Source organism: Rhinolophus sinicus, linkage group LG04 (genome assembly GCF_036562045.2).
Source record: "Rhinolophus sinicus isolate RSC01 linkage group LG04, ASM3656204v1, whole genome shotgun sequence".
Lineage (NCBI taxonomy): Eukaryota > Metazoa > Chordata > Mammalia > Chiroptera > Rhinolophidae > Rhinolophus > Rhinolophus sinicus.
The window spans coordinates 46,558,944-46,580,681 of record NC_133754.1 but is presented as its reverse complement, the minus strand read 5'-3'; the positions used below and the strand labels follow the sequence as shown (position 1 = coordinate 46,580,681).

Genomic DNA, 21,738 nt, shown 5'->3' with positions numbered 1-21,738 from the left:
TTTTCAGTGGTCAATGAAAGCATGTCATTATATGTCATTTATCACCATTAGCAATATTTCTAAATTGTTTGCATGATATTAAATAACCAAAAAGATAGCTATTTGGGAAGAAGAATTCTGGTTCTGATTTGCCAACAACTAGCTTGATGGGCATGTACAAGTTACTTATCTTACACTGCAACTCAATATTTACATTTATAATATGAGAGAATTGAACCATGTGATTTCCAGTTTCCAATGGCCTTTTCAATATCAAAATGTGCTGATCCTATAACTTGGAATAAATCCAAATTTCCCATACATGTTTTTTTGTGGGTAAATTTCTGTTGGAGACCTGAGGAAACATAGTCTTCAAAGTAGGCCAAGGTATTCTCCGTAGGCGCAGTTTAAGGAGTGAAGTGGGAGACGAGACGAGAGGTTTGCTAGGAAACAGTAGGAGATATGGTGAGAAGTTAAGTTAATGTGAGATTGTGGAAAGCTTTGAATATATGCCAAGGATGCCAAAAAAATGTATACAAGTGGACACTTTGGTCATCGTTGCTCAAGCAGTAGTTTGCCGTAATCAGAAGTGTCTGGACGCTGATGGTAACCACTTTGAGCACCTCTGTAATTGCAGAAGTCAAATGTGACTTGTGTTCATCTTTTGTTATCGGTATATATTGAGTATTACAATTTTAATACAATTTTCCTTTCTTAAAATGTGTATGCATTTTTTGGCACCCTCTGTATATTCAAAGGCTGACTGATTTTGTTTTTGGTGTAAGCTGTTATTATTTTGACATTAACATTGTAAGGTATTTGATCTCATATGCTTTTTTCCTTAGATTTGCTTAGAGAAGTTTTCATTGATCTGGTTTTTTTAAATAATTTTTTTGTTTCTTTCATTTTGTTCTGGCCAATAATAAATTAATAAATATCTACCATGTTTCCCAGAAAATAAGACCTAGTCAGACTATCAGCTCTAATGCGTCTTTTGGAGCAAAAAATTAATATAAGACTTGGTATTATGTTGTATTATATTATATTATATTAACCCGGTCTTATAGTAAAATAAGACCGGGTCTTATATTAATTTTTGCTCCAAAAGACACATTAGAGCTGATGCTCCGGCTAGGTCTTATTTTCAGGAAAACGGTATAAATCAATCTCTGTCTCTATCTATCTATCGAGAGAGATAGAGACAGAGATAGATATAGGTTTATTATATATAGATATATTTTCTGCAAGTCCTGGGGACCCGTGCAGCTTTTGAACGCTCAGAGCTCATGATTCAGACGTGAGCCTCGGGGTGGTGTGCATGGGGAGGAACAAGACAGAAGCAGAAACCTGGAGGTCCCTGCAATCATCTAGATACAAAGTGGTAAGCACTGGACCAAGAGAAGGCAAGTATTCTGAAGCTTCAAGAGGGATTTTAAAGGAAGTATAACTAGGATTCAGGAATAATTAGACCATAATTAGAGAAAGATGCTGGGATTTAGGACTTGCAAGAATAAAGGGAAATGTATATGTAGGGGAATATTTCCTTCTAGAAACTTTGGAAACACTGTTTGAATGTATCATTTGGTAAGTAAGAAGCACATTGGAGGGGATAAACATTGTATTGTTTATCTGGCCTCATAGGCTTTTTTGATGGGAGCTTTGTGAACATGAACTTAAAAGACTAAAAGATATTTGATGGTGAAAAACATGTCTGTCAGTGTCTTTACTGTTCACTGTCTTTGGTAAAATAGCACTGTTAAAAACAAGATGATTTCACTGGTTCTTCTATTTTTGAGTGCCTAATTGGTTTCCAGTTGAAAATTAAGAACCCGATGCTAATTAGGTGTCAGATAAAGCAACAGTAGCTTTTAAAGATGTTCTCAAATCATATGCTACAATAACGATGATAAAGAACTTTAAGTACAGAGTAAGGCACTTACTAGACATAGAACTAAGCTTATTTTTAAAAAAATAAAATGAACTATCATGAATTAGCCTCCTGTTTAAATTTCTGAGCATTCTACTGTGATGATTAGTATGGATTTGTAATACACTAATTATCCCCTGCTTAAAATCAGAGTATATTTTCAGCCAAATGTTATTATTAATGTATTACTTAAGTGTGTTCTTATGCACTGACATTCCTAAGTAGTTACATCTGATATATAGTTAAATACAGCCAAGAGCTACATTTCTCTACTCAAAATGTGCATCAAGAAAATGACTTTTAATGTGTTGAACACAGAACTGCCTGAATGCGCTTGCTTTAATTAGGTTAGGTATCATAGATAGTTTATTCTTCATTAAGTTACTTGGTAATTTGGTAAATTCCTGGTCAAATCAGAGTGGCATTATTGTTATATATATTATATATATGTATATATATAATACACACACACACACACACACACGGCACCAAAAAATGTATGCACGTTTTAAGAAAGGAATAAACTGTATTAAAATTGTAATACTCAATATATACTGATAACAAAAGATGAGTACAAGTCATGTTTGACTTCTGCAATTACAAGAGGTGCTCAAAGTGTTTGCCATCAGCATCCAGACACTTCTGATTATGGCGAACTACTGCTTGAGCAACGTTGACCAAAGTGTCTACTTGTAGACATTTTTTTTGGCACCCCTGGTATATATTTCCATAATTGTGTTATTTATTTCTATTTCACAGATTTTAAAATAAATGATGTTACCTTTCTTATACTTCTAGAATATATATTCATAGTTGTAAAAAAAGCTAATGTGGACAAAATATTTTGAAAGGGCATTTTAAGCTGTGTTATTACATATTCATAGGCTCTTTGAGCTTTGCTGTCAGTTGAAATGAGCTGTGATAGGAGGACCTGAGGGTACCTGGCCTCCATTCGACTTCACTTCCAACAGAGCATAGTAGGTCATGGGCGTATACGAATGATTTGCTTTGAGCTAGGAGTTAGGCATCGTAAACCTTTACAGTGATAATATGTCCCTGAAGAAAGAGATATTTCGGTGCTGAAAACTTCTGTATGTCCAATCTCCTCTCTCCTTTGCATGAAGTCCATCCAGGCCTAATAGATGATGATGAATCTGGAGACCAAGCTGAAACAGATTAATTATTTCAATAGTAATATTTGGCACAAAGGTGTACAAATTTTGAAACTGTTTTTCATGGAAACATTATACTTTTCAAAAGACAGTGACATATTATTATCTATCTGATATATATGAAAGAAATTAACATTCAATTTTCTTTTTATGATTTATAGCTTGTTAAAAGAAACAATTTATACATATTTGAATTGTATGCTATATAAATGCCTTGATTATTAAGGCTAACTTGTATTTTCATTTTATGATTTTCCTGTAAATATACAGGTGTTCCTCTACTTATGATGAGATTACGTCCCAATAAACCTATTGTAAATTAAAAATATTATAAGTAAAAACTGCATTTAATACACCTATCTTACCAAGTATCATAGCTTAGCATAGCCTACCTTAAACATGCTCAGAATACTTACATTAGACTACAGTTGGGCAAAATCATTTCACTACTGCTGCCCAGCATCATGAGAAAGTATCATACCAAATTTTACTAACCCAAGAAAAGAGCCAAATTTAAAATTTGAAAAATGTTTTCTACTGAATGCAAAATGCTTGCACACCATCATAAAGTTTAAAAATTGTAAGTTGAACCACTGTAGGTTGGGGACCACCTGTATACATCATTTTACATATACCTTTTTTGTTTTTTGAAATTTGCATAATAGAGAGTAGATTTTTCTTCTTTTGAACTGCTTAAAAACTATCTTGCTTTTCAGTTGATTCTTCTGCTTCTTGGGAAGTATATAAGCATATCATCTGCACATTCTGATCAGTTTATCCCTTTTTTCAAATCTGTACATTTTATTCATGTCTCTTGTCTTATATTGCTTTGATCTTGAGATGAAAATAAAATAATAGTGATAATAGGCATTTTTTATGATATTAATGGTATTGTTTGTAATGTTTCACACTGAGCGATGTTGCTTATCTTTAGCAAAACACTGAACTATTTTCAGTATAATTTTTTATATATTATGAATAGTAGTGTATCAATAGTAACTTTTTGAATTTGACATATTTTGCATCTATCTTCAAAGTAAAATTCGTTTATAACAGCATTTCCTAAACTGTGTCCTATATTCATTCCACTATCTTATAGCACATTAATAATATTCTGTGAATAAAAACATTTTATAGTAAGAAAAGTTTGGAAAACACTGATTTCTATACTCTTGGAGATTCTTAATGTACATTATTTTATGAGAAAATCAGAAGTTCTTCAGTTCAATAACAACAACGAAAACCTTTAAAGCACATTTTCCAAATTATTTCTTCTTGAGTTTAATGCATATTTTATTGTTTTATTAATTTTTTTATTTTTGACCTTTTCGTAATATTTTTGGGGGAGAGGATGAGGATTTATCAATAGCTGTAAATGGAATTCCTATTTTAATACAACCTGAGCAACTTTTTCAGTTAATAAAGAATGTTTATACCATTTGCATTTATTATGAAAGCTGTATTATTTGTTTTCGATTCATGGTTTTTATGCTTTCTGTATTTTAGTTTCTCTGCTTCTTTTTGTCCATTCTATTTTATGCACAGACTCTTTGTTAGCTGTTATTCAGTTATCTATTGCTGCATAACCAACCACCATAAACATTGTGGAATGAAACAACAATTGTTGCTACTTATTGTGTCTCACAATCCTGGGTGTTGACTAGTCTCAGCTAGATAACTCTTGGTTGGGTGTTCAGGAGGCTGCAGTCAGATAGTGGCTGAGTAGAGATTTCTCAAATGCTTCTTTCCTCCTATGTCTGGTAGTTGGTACTAGGTGTTAGCTGGACCACATGAGGACATTGAGCCAGAACACCTACATACGCGTATGACCTTTGTGTGTGGCCTGGGCTGTTTCACAGAGTAGTGTCTATCCTAAGAACAAGTGTCCTGAGGGAGAGATACAGGCAGAACCATGCAATATTGCATTTTGACTAGCACTGGAAGTAACATAGCATCACTTCCATCTTATTCTTTTATCTGAGGCAATCACAAAGGTCCACCAGGTTCTAGAAGAGCATGGGGATAGGAAATATTGTTGTGACTATTTTTGGAAAATACAGTCTTCTATGATAGGCATAAGATTATTAGTAATGGTTACGAAGATGTTCAGAGACATTCTTAAATATATATTATTCATCTATAAAACTGACTAAAACCCACTATTTTTGTTTTCTTTTTGGAATATCAAGGATTTTTGCTGATTTTTCTTGCTTATTTCTCCTTTCTTATTAATTCAATTCAAAGTGATAAAATCTTTTAAAGAATTGATGATCTCTATCAAAATATTGTGAGGCAGTAAGTTTAGAACATTTGTTAGGATTTGTTTCACTATATTTGTTCTCGTACTCCCCACCAGTTTTTGATAACTTGATTTCTTCATTCTTCTTTTACTGACTTTATTTTATTATTATTCTGGCATAGATAATCATTTGGATTATTTAGGAGCCGTTTCTAGGTGGTGCATTTTCTAAATCCTTGCATATTCTTGATTGTTTACTGTGTTGTACACTCTCATACACCAACTTGGCTTTTGTGTAGTCTTTGAGCCACAGTATGTTCCCTTCAGAGATTCGTGCCTTGGCCTTTGCTTGATGTGGGCGCTCATGGAAGGAAACAAAAAAGAGAGGTGAATCCTCTGTCCTCCAGTGTGCCTGGTGCCCTCTAAAGGCTACTGATCTACAGAGGCAGAAGAGATGCCAAACTGGGTACCAAACTGAGTTGAGGACTATCCCCATATCTTGCTCCACTGGGACCGTGGTACCTTCCATTTACTTTCTAGACATTTCAGGCTTTCAGAGGGCATTGTCTTCCTTCAATCTCATTCAATCCACCCCACGTCTGGAAGACATTCTTTATTGGTTCTAGCATGTAAAGTATTGTCTGTTTTTAAGTTTCAAGAATATAATGGTCTCTTACTTCAATTTAGGGAAATCCTGCTGGTTATTTTTATCAGGAATTTGATGCGATGGACTTATATACTTGTCATCACACTTGTCTATCTTCGTAAATCTCTAGTTTCTTCTGAGTTAAGAGAGAATACATTTCTGGTTTCTTAGTTATTCAGTATCATAAACAATCTGACTATTTTAGATTAAAAAGCACTTAAGAGTCATGGTAACTAGAAACAATGCGTGATCCTGCATTGGATCCTGATACAGACAAATCAGCAGTAATAGAAATTTGGGGGAAAATTGAAATTTTAAGTAGCACTGAGTATTAGATGATATGAGAATTTATATAAAAGGAAATATAGAAATCCTTAATTAAAAACAAACAAACTATAAAACCTATGTATTATATTATCTTATTTTGAAAAAAATGCATTTGCTTGTGTGAATTTATTAGAATTGGTAACCTAAAATGTAATCTCTAAATGGAGAGGCGATGATAGTTTTATTTTCTATGTCTTCCATATCTGTCTACTTTCTATAAGGCACATATACTACTTTTTAAATAATAAGATACCAATTTTAATTTTTAAAAGGAAGAATTATACATTTTCTTAACTTCATAGACCAAAGTAAAATCCATTGATGAAGAGTGAAGCAGCTAATTTTCCTCTAAAGAACAACATGCAGACAAACTTTTGTTTTGCTATCTGATAAAAAATGAGTTGGATTTACTGAGAAAATCAGTACAGATGTCTTCGAAGTGAGGAGACTGTGTCTAGATTTTTCATTTTATTCAGTTCCCATATATGTGTCAAGAAAACTTTTAGGAAGCCATTGATAACAAAATAGTCCTTTTTTTTTTTTTTTGCACTTGACTATAATCTCTGTTTGTGCTAGTGACAATCACACTCATATAAGCAGGGTGTGTGTTGTGTTGGCTGTGGCTGTCAGCGAGCCGAAGATTATCTGTAGCAATGTTTGATTATAGAGGCTCATATCCTTTATGAGTGCTAATAAAAATAATAAACGTTTCACAGATTTCATGTCCATCTGCTTTGAACATGTTCTTGGCAAACGATACTCTGAACTGGTGGCTGAGACACAACAATAATAAAGTTATATGATTGTCAGTAGAAGAGTTTCATGGTCTTGCACAAATTAACTCAAAAATACTTTTGGTGATGGAAGAGAGTGATCTGAAGATTTGATACATGGATAAATTAAGGTACTGAAAGAATTAACCCAAAGTGTAATATTAATTGAATTGGGAATATTCTCCTTATACCTGATGAATTCATTCAATCATTTATCCATTTATTTGCTCCTTCATTCAAGAAGTATTTTTGAGTCAGCACTGAATTATGCATTAAGAACTTGTCAACCAAGAGAAATTCATGGCCAAGATAATTACAATACATTATTCATGCTATAAATAGGTATTTACTCAACAGAGATTTATTGCACGCCTCCTATGTTTCAAATACTATACTGGTTACTGTGAATATTGTGTCGAAAGATAGGTAAGATCCCTGTTCTTACACCAATTATAGTCTACCTTGAGATGTCAAACATTAAGTTAATACATTTATAAGGAGATATCAGTTTGCCATGGGTGCTATGAGGAAAACAAGACAGACTGATGCGACAGGGAAACTAGGGAACTCCTTTAGGATGTCGGTCCAGAAAGCTGAAGCTAACTCTTAACCTGGGGTCTGAATATCAACTGATGCCAGCTTCAAGGATATGTACACCTTGGGCAGAGAGAAGAGCAATGCAAGGGTGAAGCAGCTAGGAGTATGGTTGGGAGGTCACAGGCCAGACACTGAGTATGGTAGGCAGCCCCACCCCTTTCAACGGGGGTGGGGGGCTGGTCAGGAGTGCAGATGGAGACCCATATGCCATAAGTCTGAAGAGCTGAAGTTATTGATCAAACTCACAAATGGTTGGCTATGTTCTCTTCTTTCTACTTTGGCAAATATGCCTTCACAAAGACAAGTTTAAAATACTCATGAAGCTATAAGATTTGTATGACTACATGTTAGTGAAAGATTCAAAGTGACTGAATTTTGTTATTGCTTATTTTTGGTGTTCTATAAATAGGTCAGTGTTCTTGTATTCATAAGATAATAAAAACATTCATAATTTATAAACAATTATATCATTGTTCCTTAGATGTTTTGTCTTGCTTTCATTTTAGCAAATCAATTAAGCTTAAATAAAAGTCATATAGCATATTTTATTGGCAGCAATTATCTAAAAAGGATCAAGAAATAAAAGGTAATTGTATTCAAAGTGTACAAAATTTAAAATATATCACCAAAAATGCAAGTCAAGGCAAATCAAAACAGTTGAAAAATGTTTATATATATTTTATAAAGTAATTGTTTTTCTAAAACATTCAAAATTACCTATTACAATAAAAGGGAAAATACTAATTATAATACATATATATCAAAATTGTTTACTTTTAAAACCCTATTCTATTTTATATAAATATGAAATTATGTTCATTTTAATTTTCTTACAGTCTACATTATATTTTATAAATAAATAAAATGCTGGTATTCAGTGTTGAATAGTTGAGAGGGTAAAGAATTAGAATCATGCTTCATGTATGTTACATGTAGACCAATTTATATGTAAAGTTAAGACAAAAATGAATGTTTTAGTATTATAAAATATTTCTTGCCTGCAGTGTGTAACTGTTGCATATAATGTGCTAAATTGTGAGTATCTCTGGAACCCCAAATGAGAAGATAAAGAGAAGTGAATGGACACTTAGTGCTTTAGTAAAATAATATTTATTATCTAACTATCTATTGCATCTATATTCTCTTAGAGGAAGAACTTGACAGGATAATGAATGTTTCTTATTGTATCTATCATGCTCAAATCTTGTCTGGCCCCAAAGAAGTGTCAACTACTGATGCTGGTGGGGGCACAACCTACCGACCTTTGCACCACATGGAAAAAAAAGTAGCCTTTGTTTGGAAGACAAAGGTCAACAGATGTTGAAAAGTGTTTCTTTGGGCCTGAGTGTTGGTAGTTACAAGAGCAGATGTTCCACGTGACAGACTGTGCCAGAGGATGGAAAATTTTTCTGTAAAGGGTCACATATTTTTGGCTTTCTGAGCCATATTATTTGCAACAGCTACCCAACAAATGCTGTGGTTGTAGTGCAAAAATAGCATTAGCCTATATGTAAATAAATGGATGTGGCTGTGTTCCAATAAAGCTTTATTTGCAAAAATGGGCAGTCTGGATCCGGCCACTGAACTGTGGTTGGCTGCATCTGGGTTGTGCTATGCCATCACTGAACTTCAGAACTGAAGTGACAGAGGCTCCATGCGTGATTTAATAAATGAATCAAGGGTGTGTATTTGATGTGCTGAATTGTGGGGCCCAGGGCAGAGGCCCCACTGCCTATTTCTAAAGGACACACTCCAGTAAGATCAGGTAAGGGATTTAGGTTTTATTCTAGGTAGGATAAAGAGCCATTACAGGGTGTTCAATAGGAATATGTTTTAATCTTAGTTATATTTCAAAAAGATCCCATTGGCTGCTGTTTGGAGAATGAATGAAGTACTGTAAAAGCACAGAAAAGACAAAAAAAGATAGAGATTAGTTGTTCCAGGGGGAAATCAATAAATGTTTCACAGGACAGGAAACATTTGATCTGGGTCACAAAGGATGCATTTCATTTTGCCGGATGTTGAGGCAGAGAGAGGCATTTCAGACACAGGGAAAATCATGTGCAAATGTAGAGAGTCAAAAAGGACTTAACATGCATTGTAGCTGATTTTTTAAAAAATTCACAGTGACTAGAAAAACATGTGCATGAGTCAGGAGGTAAGACTAAAAAACTAGGTTGGATCCTTGTATGCTACAAATGGAGCATTCACCTATGAGAAACAAAAAAGGAACAGACAAAGTCTTTTAAGAGACTGAGGTCAGATTTTATTTTTAGGCGGAAAACTGGGACTGTAGTGTGAATATGGGACTGTAGTGTGGATAAGCGACTGGAGTGGGAGAAAATGATACCTGGATCTGCAGTAATCCAAGTAGAAGAGGAAGAGAACTGGAAATGAAGGCAGGTCTGTTGGAACTGAAAGGGAAGCTAGTTTCAGAGGATACTTGGAAGTAATGCTGATGGGATTAACGGTTGCTTTTATATTGGGGATGGGTTAAAGGGATGACTCTGATAACTACTAAGGGAGTATAGAAGGAGTGACACCTTGCTCTGTGGTGGGAAGAAGAGTGGGGAAGGAGGAGAGCGACATATGACTTATGGTTTGGACACTGAAGTTGAATCTGGGTTTGAGCATCCAGGTAAAATGCCTAGCAGGATGAAGACGATAAAGGATGTAGAACTATTTGGGAATCAGCAGAAAGTGGTAGCAGCAGATGATGCCATCAAAGGGGCTGAGAAAACCCAGGGAAAGACTGAAGACCAAGAGGAGGACAAAGAATGGCTATCTGATGAACACTAACCAATGAGGGGTTGTCTGAGAGCAGGACATGAAGAAAATGAACTCTTTCTAATCCTCAGAGTCATTCTGTGGCTCATTATGCTTCATCCATTATCTTACATGGAAGATGGCCAAGCAGGGGTGTATGAACCTCTCCCTCCCATTACAGAATGGCTGGTTTTTAATCAAGTGCAATTTAAATGCGCAGTCTACAAGGGGTGTCCATTATAAAAAGGGATGCTAAAATCCGGGGAAAGAAAATCTCTAAGTACACTGATTTTAGAAAATGTATTTTTATAAGAAAATTATTAATATTATATCTCATACTCAAAAGGTGTGGTCAAAATTTCAGCTTAATGTCATGGAATAACTATTATTTTTCAAAATGTAATCTTACTCTCAAAGTGACATTTTAAAAAGTAACTCAGTATTCCCTTACATAAGTGATAACAGATTGGTTTTTTCTGCTTTAAATTTAGTCCATTCTGTCCTGCCTTGTTCCCAAGGATGCTGCAAAAACCACGAGTAAATATCCATAACTATGGAGATATACATATCAGCCATTAAATAAAAGTTGCCTAAATACTTGCAGTCTAAAGGAATTTGAGCAGTGAAAAGTTCTTTATTCATTCATTTAAAATTTGATGAGTGAGTATTATGTGCCAGGTACTGTATTAAATTTGGGGGATAAAATTGTAAGCCTCTGTAGTTAGTCAGAAGGCAAGGGAAAAGAAGATATTTCAGGCTAATGGACTAATGTGGCCCATGTAGGGAACTACGAATAGTTCTGTATGTTTAGTAGGCAGACAGCAGCAGAGGAGCTGGAGAACAAGGCTAGAGCCCAATCCTGATGGACTAACATGCGTATTCTCTATCCAGTAGGCCAGTGGCTCTTAATAGTAGCAGCAGTATTGCCCCTAGTGGGGTATTTTGGACATTTGTGGGGCACTTTTGATTGCTATAGTGATGGGAAGTGGGATTCACTGGAATTTTACTAGTTGGGAGCCACAGAAGCTGGACTCTGCAACATACAATGTGAGAACAGTTCCACATAATTAAGAGTATATTGTTTTGATAATCAAAACGTTATGGAATTGGCAGAAAAACAGATACACAGACCAATGGAATAGAACTGAGAACCCAGAAATAAACCCTCATAAATATAGACAGATAATTTTCGACAAAGAAGCAAACAACATACAATGGAGAAAAGACAGCCTCTTCAATAAATGGTACTGGGAGAATTGGAAAGCCATGTGCAAAAGAATGAAAGTAAATTGCTATCTGTCACCGTGTACTAAAATTAACTCAAAATGGATCAAAGACCTAAACATAAGACCTGAAGACCTGAAAAAATAAACTGCATAGAAGAAAACATAGTTACTAAACTTATGAACCTTGGGTTCAAAGAGGATTTTATGAATTTGACTCCAAAGGCAAGGGAAGTGAAAGCTAAAATAAAATAAACTATATCAAACTAAAAAGCTTCTGCAAGGGAAAAGAAACAATTTCCAAATAAAGAGGCAACCAACAAAATGGGAGAAGATTTTTGCAAATAATGCCTCTGATAATGGGCTAATATGCAAAATATATAGGGAACTCATACAACTCAACAAAAAACCCCACAAACAATCCAAATAAAAAATGGGCAGAAGACCTGAATAGACAATGCTCCAAAGAGGACATACAGATGGCCAATAGACATACGAAAAAATGTTCAACATCACTGATCATCAGAGAAATGCAAATAAAACCTGCAATGAGATATCACCTTACACTAGTTATAATGGTTATCATCAACAAGACAAATAATAACAAGTGTTGGAGAGGCTGTGGAGAAAAAGGAACCCTCATATACTGTTGGTGGGAATGCAGATTGGTGCAGCCGTTATGGAAGACAGTGTGGATGTTCCTCAAAAACTTAAGAATAGAATTACCATATGACCCAGCAATTCTACTGCTGGGTATCTACCCCAAAAATCTGAAAACATTTATCCATAAAGACACGTGTGCTCCAATGTTCATTGCAGCTTTGTTTATAGTGGCCAAGACATGGAAACAACCAAAATGTCCTTCGTTAGATGATTGGATAAAGAAGATGTGGTATATATACACAGTGGAATACTATTCTGCCATAAGAAAAGATGAAATAGTACCATTTGCAACAACATGGATCTTGAAATTATTATGCCAAGCAAAATAAGTCAGACAGAAAAAGTCAAGAACCATATTAATTCACTGATATGTGGTATATAAAACTGAAAACAACAAAAGAACAAGACAAACAAATGAAGAAACCAAAATTCATAGACACAGACAATAGTTTAGTGGTTACCAGAGGGTAAGGGGTAGGGGGATGGTAGATGAGTGTAAAGGGGATCAAATATATGGTGATGGAAAGAAAACTGCCTCTGGGTGGTGAATACACAATGTGAGATATAGATGATATATTACAGAATTGTACACCTGAAATCTGTGTAACTTTACTAACAGTTGTCACCCCAGTAAACTTTAATTTGAAAAAAAGAGTTTTTTGTTTTAAAGTAGGTATTTTCTACCTACCCCATCAGTCATGTGTTCCATGTAAAAAGAAATTGTATCTTGTTACTCTTTTTACTTCAACACTGGCAATACATTTTGGATGTCAAATAAATGTCCTGAATTTAGGGATCCTGAATCCTGCCTGATTTTCAAATGTTCCACCAAACGTTTGTCTAGAGTGTTGTATATAAATAATTCTAGTCCATTATTACTTATCCTGAAAAAAGAAAAAGAAAAAAAAGAAAGGCCAAGGACAAAATTCCAGGAAATTTGTTGTTTGGAGGAGGGTAATTATGAAACACTTTAAGAAGCATAGATAGAAATAAAAATGATAAAACTAAAAAACCTGTTTCTATTGCATCATGAAAAAAATAAGTGAGCCTCTATTCTCATGCAATTTGCAGTCTAGTAAAAATAAGTGAAACAGAGCATAAATAAATTGAATTGAAATTCTACTTACTTTTGTATGTAATATAATCATAAGGAAAGCCATGGTAGGAGATAGTTTGTGAAGTGGGTTAACCATAAAATCTGGGTTCCCAGGTATAATTTTGTAATGTGGACCCTTCCTGCAATAAACTATGTCACCTATGAAGGAAGGTGGTAGGAAGAGTATAAACTTTTGAGTCAGAAGTATCAATCCATTTTCAAATTCCAACTCCTCAAATTACATGTGTTGCTTAACTTCTTTGAAGTTTTTCCTCTGGGAAATGGATCTAATGTATACCTACCCCAGAGGTGTGTGAGGATTAAATATTTATAAAACACTGAGCAAGTATCTGAAATTTAGAGAGGGCAAGAATAAAATAATAGTTTCATTGGGGAAGGGGGCAGAGGGTGGGGAAGTTTGCATTACGTCTGCAGAGTCTTTATGATCTTGCTTAAACTTACTTCAGCCTAATCCATTTATTGTATTTTGAATTGATAACCTTATTTTTTAAGTTTATTTGCCTAAGGGTGACAGGTAATTCCTTCTTATGTGTGAAATGGGATTGCCTAGTTTAGGAGCATTTTCAGGCAATTTCTTTCATGGAGAGAAAGAATGATGCCTGCCAGAGACAAGGAAGAGAGAAATGAAAAATTTGACATCTCTGATGTTGTAGTTAATCTTGGATAATCCATAACACTTGTAATAGCATAACTTTTCTTTCAGTGAATTTATGTTTTTATTATCTAAATTAGATTATAAACTGTTAATGAATTAAGACTATCTTATTTGCAGAATCTAGTACACAATAGATATCCAGTAAGAATTTGTTGATTAATTTCTCTTATTGGTGGATATGGAGGATGCTAAAAGAATATAAAATTCACAATCCTTTATCCAAATTCCTTGGGGTAGAAAGCTATGTTTCAAAATTAAGATTTAAAAAATTTAGATATCTGTTATATTACCATATACTATACTATATAGTATAACCAGAGGGATATGGGAAATACTCCAAAAACCTATTTTAATATCTCTGCAGGAAAACTAAGAGTGTTTATACTAAATGTGTTATGGAGATGGTGAGTATGATGACCATGCAGTATAGTCTAAAACCACATAGTTTTGTTTCTTTGCTTATGAGAGCTTCCCTCACCCCCAAGGTAGTTTGATGTATATTATCCAGAAAGCCTTTAGTTTTTGGACTTTCTTAATCTATTGAGTTATACTGGCTTCAAATGCAGAAGGAGGGATAAATATGCCCTAAAGATTTCTCATTCATTTTTCTCTTAACACATTTGAGTCATCCTTGAAATTAGCCTTGAAAGGAAATATACTGCATTGGAATTTGCCTTGGTTTTTCCATATATTGCAACAGCTTTTTAATAGAACACCAAGTCTCAGTAGCAATTTGCTGAGACAACCTCTGTGTACTAGTTTGCTGGGAGAGCTGTCACAACAAAGTACCACAGACTGGGGGTCTTGAACAACAGAAATCTATATTCTCACAGTTCTAGAGGCTGGAAGTCCAAGACCAATGTGTCAGCAAGATTGGTTCCTTCTGAGGTTGAGGGAAAATATGTTCCACGACTGTCCTCTAGCTTTGTGTTTTGATTTTTAGACTCCTCTCCCCATCTCTCACTTCATGTTTACATGACATTCTCCTTATGTGTGTGTCTACATCCAAACCTCTCCTTTTTATAAAGATACCAGTCATATTGGATTAAGGGCCCACCATCCTCCCGTATGATCTTATCTTAATCAATTGCATCAGCAATAGCCCAATTTCCAAATAAGGTCACATTCTGAAGTGGGGGTTAGGACGTCAACATATGAATCTTGGGGGGATGGGGCACAATTCAAACCATAATATCCAGGCAGATGAACAATGGATGTTAATGATGACTTGAATTTTAAAAAATGATATGCATCTTGTAATTTAAACATTTTATTTGGAAATGAACAAATTAGAAGACTCAAATTTATTAGCACATCCAAAACAGGAAGAGATCACAATGACAGGTTCTGTGACAATGTGTGCTCTGGGTGTCCTGTCCTGGGACAATGATTCTAAAGCCAATAAGACATTGGATTTTCTGATTTATCTAGATGAAGAAAGAGCACATTTACTGATTCATTAAACTCAAGAATGTGGTGATAAAGGAAAGGGCATTGAATTGTGCAAGTCAAAGTTTGTGCCTTTTATTTTAAATTACATATGACCTATAAAGACATTTTGGCATGTTTTAGATTAATATTTTCTGAAATTTGTATATATTGCATTTTTTTGCTAAAATTTTCCTTTCATATGGTTGACTGAGGTTGCTTTGACTATTGATTTTTATGTTATTTTCTCAGGAGACACAGATTTTAGTTTTTATTTTGTATCCTAATATTTTGTCTTTTCTTTGCATCTAACTTGTTTCATTATCAGCTGAAACAAGGTAGTATCAAAGACTGCTGTTTTAGGGCAGGGAGTTATTCAGATTTAAGTCATTAGTGTGAGAGTATGTGAGGTATTAGAGTTGGAATCCACAGTAATGTACAGGAAAAACCTGCTTTTCCTCCATGGCCATTAAAGCAAAGCTGAATGAACATTATAAATGTGCCTGAGTGAAGACAGCCTCAGTGCTATAGTTGGACTTAAGCTCTAGCTACTAGGGGTTTCCTGTGGTCACTGCCACTCATCCCCGGCAGCAGCCTCCCTTTGGCTCCGTTGCTAAATAACATGGGCCAGCCCCTTGTCACGTGGATGCATACACTGCCCCTGGCTGACCCTACCTGGGATAAGGTATAGACCAGGCAGGATGAGTCAGGGAAAGCACATTTTGGATTTGGAATCAGAAGACTTGCAGAGGAGTTCTTTGTGACAATAACAAAGTCACCAAACATATAAGCTGTCAGTGACTCAACTCAATTATGGAGATTATAATCTATCTCCTAGTGTTGTGAGCATAAAACATGGCAAACCATAATGGAAGATACACAACACAATGGGAGTTACCATGTACCAGTCTACAATATACCAAGCACTCTGCTAATTATTTTGCACACATCCGTTATTCTATAAGATTTTCACAGCAACTGTACAGTGTAGGTAGTTAATATTACCCCCATTTTTCAGAAAAGAAGAAAAAACTAGTGAATATTTTTCTTAAAGTCTTAACAGGTTGTAAGTGGGAGAGCAAGAGTATGATATAAGAGCCTTGCTTTTCCCCAATTTTCCGTATCATTAAACAGCTTGTACTAGGTCGTTCTAAGAAAAATCTGATCACATGAGCCCAAAGCAGGTCACTTCATGGATTAGAAATTCTCTTAATCAATTCATGGTAACCTTTGCTTAAAAAGAAAAAAATTATATTAGTTGCTGCTGCTTTTAACAACTAAAATAATAAGCCACATTTAAGAAAGTCTCATTTCAAAGGAATGTATTTCATACCAAGTAATGTTGCCCATTCTCTTTTCTTATGAAAACATATGTTTGCTTCTAAAAGAAAAAGCATGGGTTGAACTTTCCTTTTTAAGGCTGACAGAAAACATTTGGAAAGGTGAAGATGTTTAAAACATTCCAATCCTTATCTTGTCCTCAACAAGTCAGTGATAAGAAATTATTATTTAAGTATCTCTCAAGAGAGGAAATGATTACAATAACAAACTTTCAGGCTTGCATTGTCATCTGAAATATTCCTAAAATAAGCCAAAAGTATGTAATTGTACTTGCCAAGATGTGTCTGTGTGTGTGTGTGTGTGTGTGTGTGTGAGAGAGAGAGAGAGAGAGAGAGAGAGAGAGAGAGAGAGAGAGAGAGTTGGGTTGGAGGGGTATGAACTGCTTAATTTTGTTTAATAAGGTAAAAATAACCTGTGGATAATCTTTCATAATGTGTAGATATGTTTCACTTCAAAATTTCTCATTTATGTGTCTTATTCTCACTATAAACAAGAAGAATATATAATACTTGTTTGGGTAAGTGAGTTGTGCATTCTGAATTTAGTTCTCTAATTCATATTCGGAGTGGCATATATGGTTCTTTGAATACTATAAAGGGACAGACTCTTAATGGTTTTATGCTAAAATGTAACACTAACCCGACACCTCCTGAAAAGATCCATCTGATAAGGTGATTTGGTGGCCCAATTAAGTTGTTTTCCCCCTGAAGTAAATATGGCAGTCATTGAGAAACCTGAATTAATAGGGTAGCAACATTTATTTTGAACTAACTTACTGATGTGTAAATCATGCTTCTTGTCCAGCAAATCCATACATTTACAGTTGTTTTTTATTTTTTATTAAATCTTCACTTGCTGATGGCAGAAAAGAAATTAGGCTTTTAATTTATCAACACAATCTTGTCTGAAGATGAGATAAAGTAATTTTAATAAACCTTTTCAGAATAGTTTGCCTTTAATTGGATTGCAATTTGTTAATTGTGCCATTTAAGGGAAGACTAAGGAAAGCAAAACAGTAGTTTAATACAACCGTGAGTTAAATTGTCAAATAAAGCTTAATGACTAAGACCCCAAATTTAAGCCTGAGCATCTATGCCAACTTTTCATATTTGCTGCATTAAATACTCCTGCTCTTTGTTTCTTCATATTTAATTCATGTTCCTATAAAATAGTGATAACGTGGTGTTCTTTATATTAATAAAACTCAAAAATATTTCCTGGCAGTATACATTAATTTCTCCCACTCATTATGGACAAATTTTAATGTTTGTTCATGGGTGTAGCTAAACACAATGATTTGTTATAATTCTGTTATATTGATGTATCTTTTTTTCATGTAATTTTATTCTGAATATCTTTCTGGATATCATCTAGAGACTAGAAAGAGGCTTTGGAAGAAGGAAGAGTTGGCTAAGTGGACAATTATGGTGTCTTGATTGGGAAAAGGATAAAAGGCATTTTTCTTGTGGGTCTAGGGGGTAATCGACATGAAATCATTATGGAGACCCATGGTGGGAAGGGCAAAGACTGGTTACTTAGTGATTAGTATGTGATCGTGCTTATGAGGACACATTAGAGGGGAAACTAGGTGATCAGCTCTTCTTACTCGACATGATTGTCCAACTCTGGACACGTCTGCACGGATGACTGTCTTCATGTTATAACAGACTCCATGGAACTACCTGGGAAGGTCTCCTAGAGTTTGAGGAGCAAAGGTTTTCAGACTGAATGAAGATGCTTGAACCATGCCATTAATTTATTCTGTTTAAAACACCTCCAGAAGCAAGTGGAAAGAGATGTACACATTGCACAGCTCTAAATTGCATGATTAGTATGATTACATTACATGCGTACAATTTATGGACAATATAATGTTTTACATCCCCGTTATCCTGTCCCTGCATGCTCCTTTCTATTCTTTTTTAGCTTGCTAAGAAATTTCCATGATAGATACCACAGCGCTGCATAGTAATCAACACCCGAAGAATGAGTTGTGCTGATGGTGTCTATATGTTTACTGAGCCCTCTCAAGGCAGCTTTTTGTGCCATTTTGCATGTTTTCATCACCATGAAATTCTAAAAACTTAATGTTTGTGGAAGAGATCAGGCACTCCTATTTCAGGCCTCCTGTGAGAAGTGAAACTTCTGTGTGTATTTACATATATTAGGTTGGTGCAAAAGCAATTGTGGTTTTTGCAATTATTTTTAACCTCTTAAGCCACAATTACTTTTACACCAACCTAATATTTAGGTTTATGTTAATAGCTTTTCTTTCACTGGCACAGCAGCTTTCCCTTGAATCATTCCTGAAGGATGCATACATAGCTGCTGTTGTGACATTCTCAGTCTACCTGACCCTCACTCAGGTGCTTGATTGGAAGCATCTGAGATGATTCTTGAAGCTTCATCCTCCAGTGGACATTGCAAATGCCCAAACAGAACATCAAAATCATCAGATGAGTAAAAGCTAACATATAACTTCAGACTCCAAAGACAGCTTAACTGACACGGATGTGGAATGTCAGTGAGGTTACGGCCCCATATTTTGGTCACTGCTACTGTTCTGTTCTGTGCCAGCATGATGATCAGACTTCACTATTTGCAGGCGTCTGTGGGGAGTCAGAGCACATCAGTGACATTTCTCCAACAAACCTGGGATATATGCTTGGTATGGCTCATCAGTATTTTCATTAAACTGAAGAGGATCTGAATTTATCTGCTCCAATACTGTGTTTGGTGTCAGAGAGTTGTAGGGAACTAACGTATTTCTTTTCTGTTCTTGAATGGTGGAGAGTAATCTGAGGTTCCATTCTCCTCCTAAAAGTGCCTTGTGCAACAATGAAATAGTTTTGAGGGATCATGGGTTTGGAAATAGTCACTTGAAGACAGAGCTTTTAAAACTGGGTCTAACTGAGTGCTTCAGAGTAGTCCTGTGTCACCTGAAAGTGATGCAAAAGTTGGCACATATATTTTTGTTGTTGTTGTTAAGGAAGAGGAATTTTTGCTTTCCAAAATGACCTGAAAAACAATTGCCACTCCATGATGAACATGCAGCACAGCTTTCTATGAGCTACTATTCATTTATTTACAAATTTTCTTCTTCCCCACAATAGAACACTCATATAAGTTACTTAATCAACGCAGCTTTCATAGTTTCTATCTCTATTTTGCAGTTGGAGGAAGAAGCAAAAAGAGGGGAATCTTCTCTTGGATAATTAGCAATTGGGGCCAAGTCTTCCAGGAAGGGGAGAGTACCTGTGTTAAGTGGAGAATCCAGTTAGAAAGTCCCTTCACTTGCAGCTCCCCGTGGTGTCACCAGGGGTCTTGGTTGGCTCTCTGGCTTGACCCCAGGTGTGAGTCAGTGGGGGAGACACAGTTATTCTGGAGCCACTTAAAATAAGTTTTGATCTTAAAATAAGTTTTGAGATCAATTAGCACAGCTGACTGGAGCCACTCTGCCTTGGATTTAGGCTTTCACAGTACCAGTGTCCTTTATATGTAGTCCACTCATAGCATCCCAGAGTTAAGCTTAGCAGAACTTAAAACTGAAAGCTCGGAGATGCTTCTGGTTGCCTTGCTTTTGTACAAGGACAGTGCAGCAGCAGTGTCAATAGTCTAGCAGCTAAGTTACATGTAGGAACTGCACTGACATTCCAAATCCATGTTAAGCTGTCCTTAGAGCCTGAGATACTCTGAAGTGGGACCCAAAAAGGTTAAATGACTCACTCCTAGTCAACACTTGGATAGGGGGACAGCTGGAAGGACAAGCCATGTGACCTAGTTCCTCATCAAGTTTCCCATTTCTCCTGTAGTCACTCTTTTTGGTCAGGTATTTGTTTTTACCCTGCTTTGCAGTTCAGTGGCCTTATTTGAGAAGTATCTCAGTTTTCCTGGACCAAACTGCATTCCTTCCTTTTTAATTTCTCCTCCCAAATCTGCTTTTAGAGTTGTAAGACCTTCCTTTTCACTTCACAATGTTAATCCTTTAAGGGAAAAGTGCCCCACTTTCAATATACTATCAAGTATTTGCCATTATAAAAAGAAACCTGTTGCTCAGTTTTACCCCCAGCTTTTAGCAAGTGTCTGACATAGAATAGACATAGAATAGACGTAAACTGTTCTTGAAAGTTATTAAACAATTGTGTTTTAATGCAGCCAGGTACAGGTTGGAATAATAAATAGTCTGAGTAGTTAGAGTGGCTCAAATGCATTAAATGTTGAAGTAATGTCCTGAATAAAACAAATCCACTAAAATCTCATTTTACTTTTCAGGATTGTGTTTTCATTTTATAAATAAATAAATAAATAAATATCAACCTATTTTCCCACAGGTTTTTGTAAGGATCATATGTGCATACATGGACTTCTTAGATTATAAGATAAATATAAGACCACTTATTATTTATTTATTTATTATTTGCTAAAGTGCAAAGATAAATATAGTCCAGACACTGTCATGCAGCTCATGATTTTCTCTTCTTTTTCTCTGTTTGATAAACTCATGTTCTTTAGATCAGTGTTTCTCTTCTGGAGGAATATTTGTCTCCAGACATTTTTTGGTTGTCATAACTGGGGACTTGCTACTGGCATCTACTGGGTAGAAGTAAGCGATAACACCAAACATTGTATGATACATAAAACAGCCCCCCTGCAACAAAGATTGTCCAGCCCCAAATCTCAGTAGTGCTGAGGATAAGACACCCTGCTTCAGTTTAAATAAAATTTTGTCAAGTGTCTCCTGACCCACGGGAAATACTAGTTCTCTCCTTTTGGTATTATCCTAGGATATACACAAGCATGTATTGACATGCCCTTTACTGACACGCATTTCTCCCCAGCTGACTGAGAGTTCCATTAGAGTTCCATGAGAGTGAGGAGGCTGTTT

At 35.4% G+C, this 21,738-nt stretch overlaps 1 protein-coding gene across 4 annotated transcripts in view; it reads left to right on the top strand.

The window, feature by feature from the left end:
* The window catches only part of FGF14 (fibroblast growth factor 14), a 621,394-nt gene that overhangs the window by 300,561 nt on the left and 299,095 nt on the right, over nt 1–21,738 (top strand). The gene's annotated exons all lie outside the window — the stretch shown is intronic.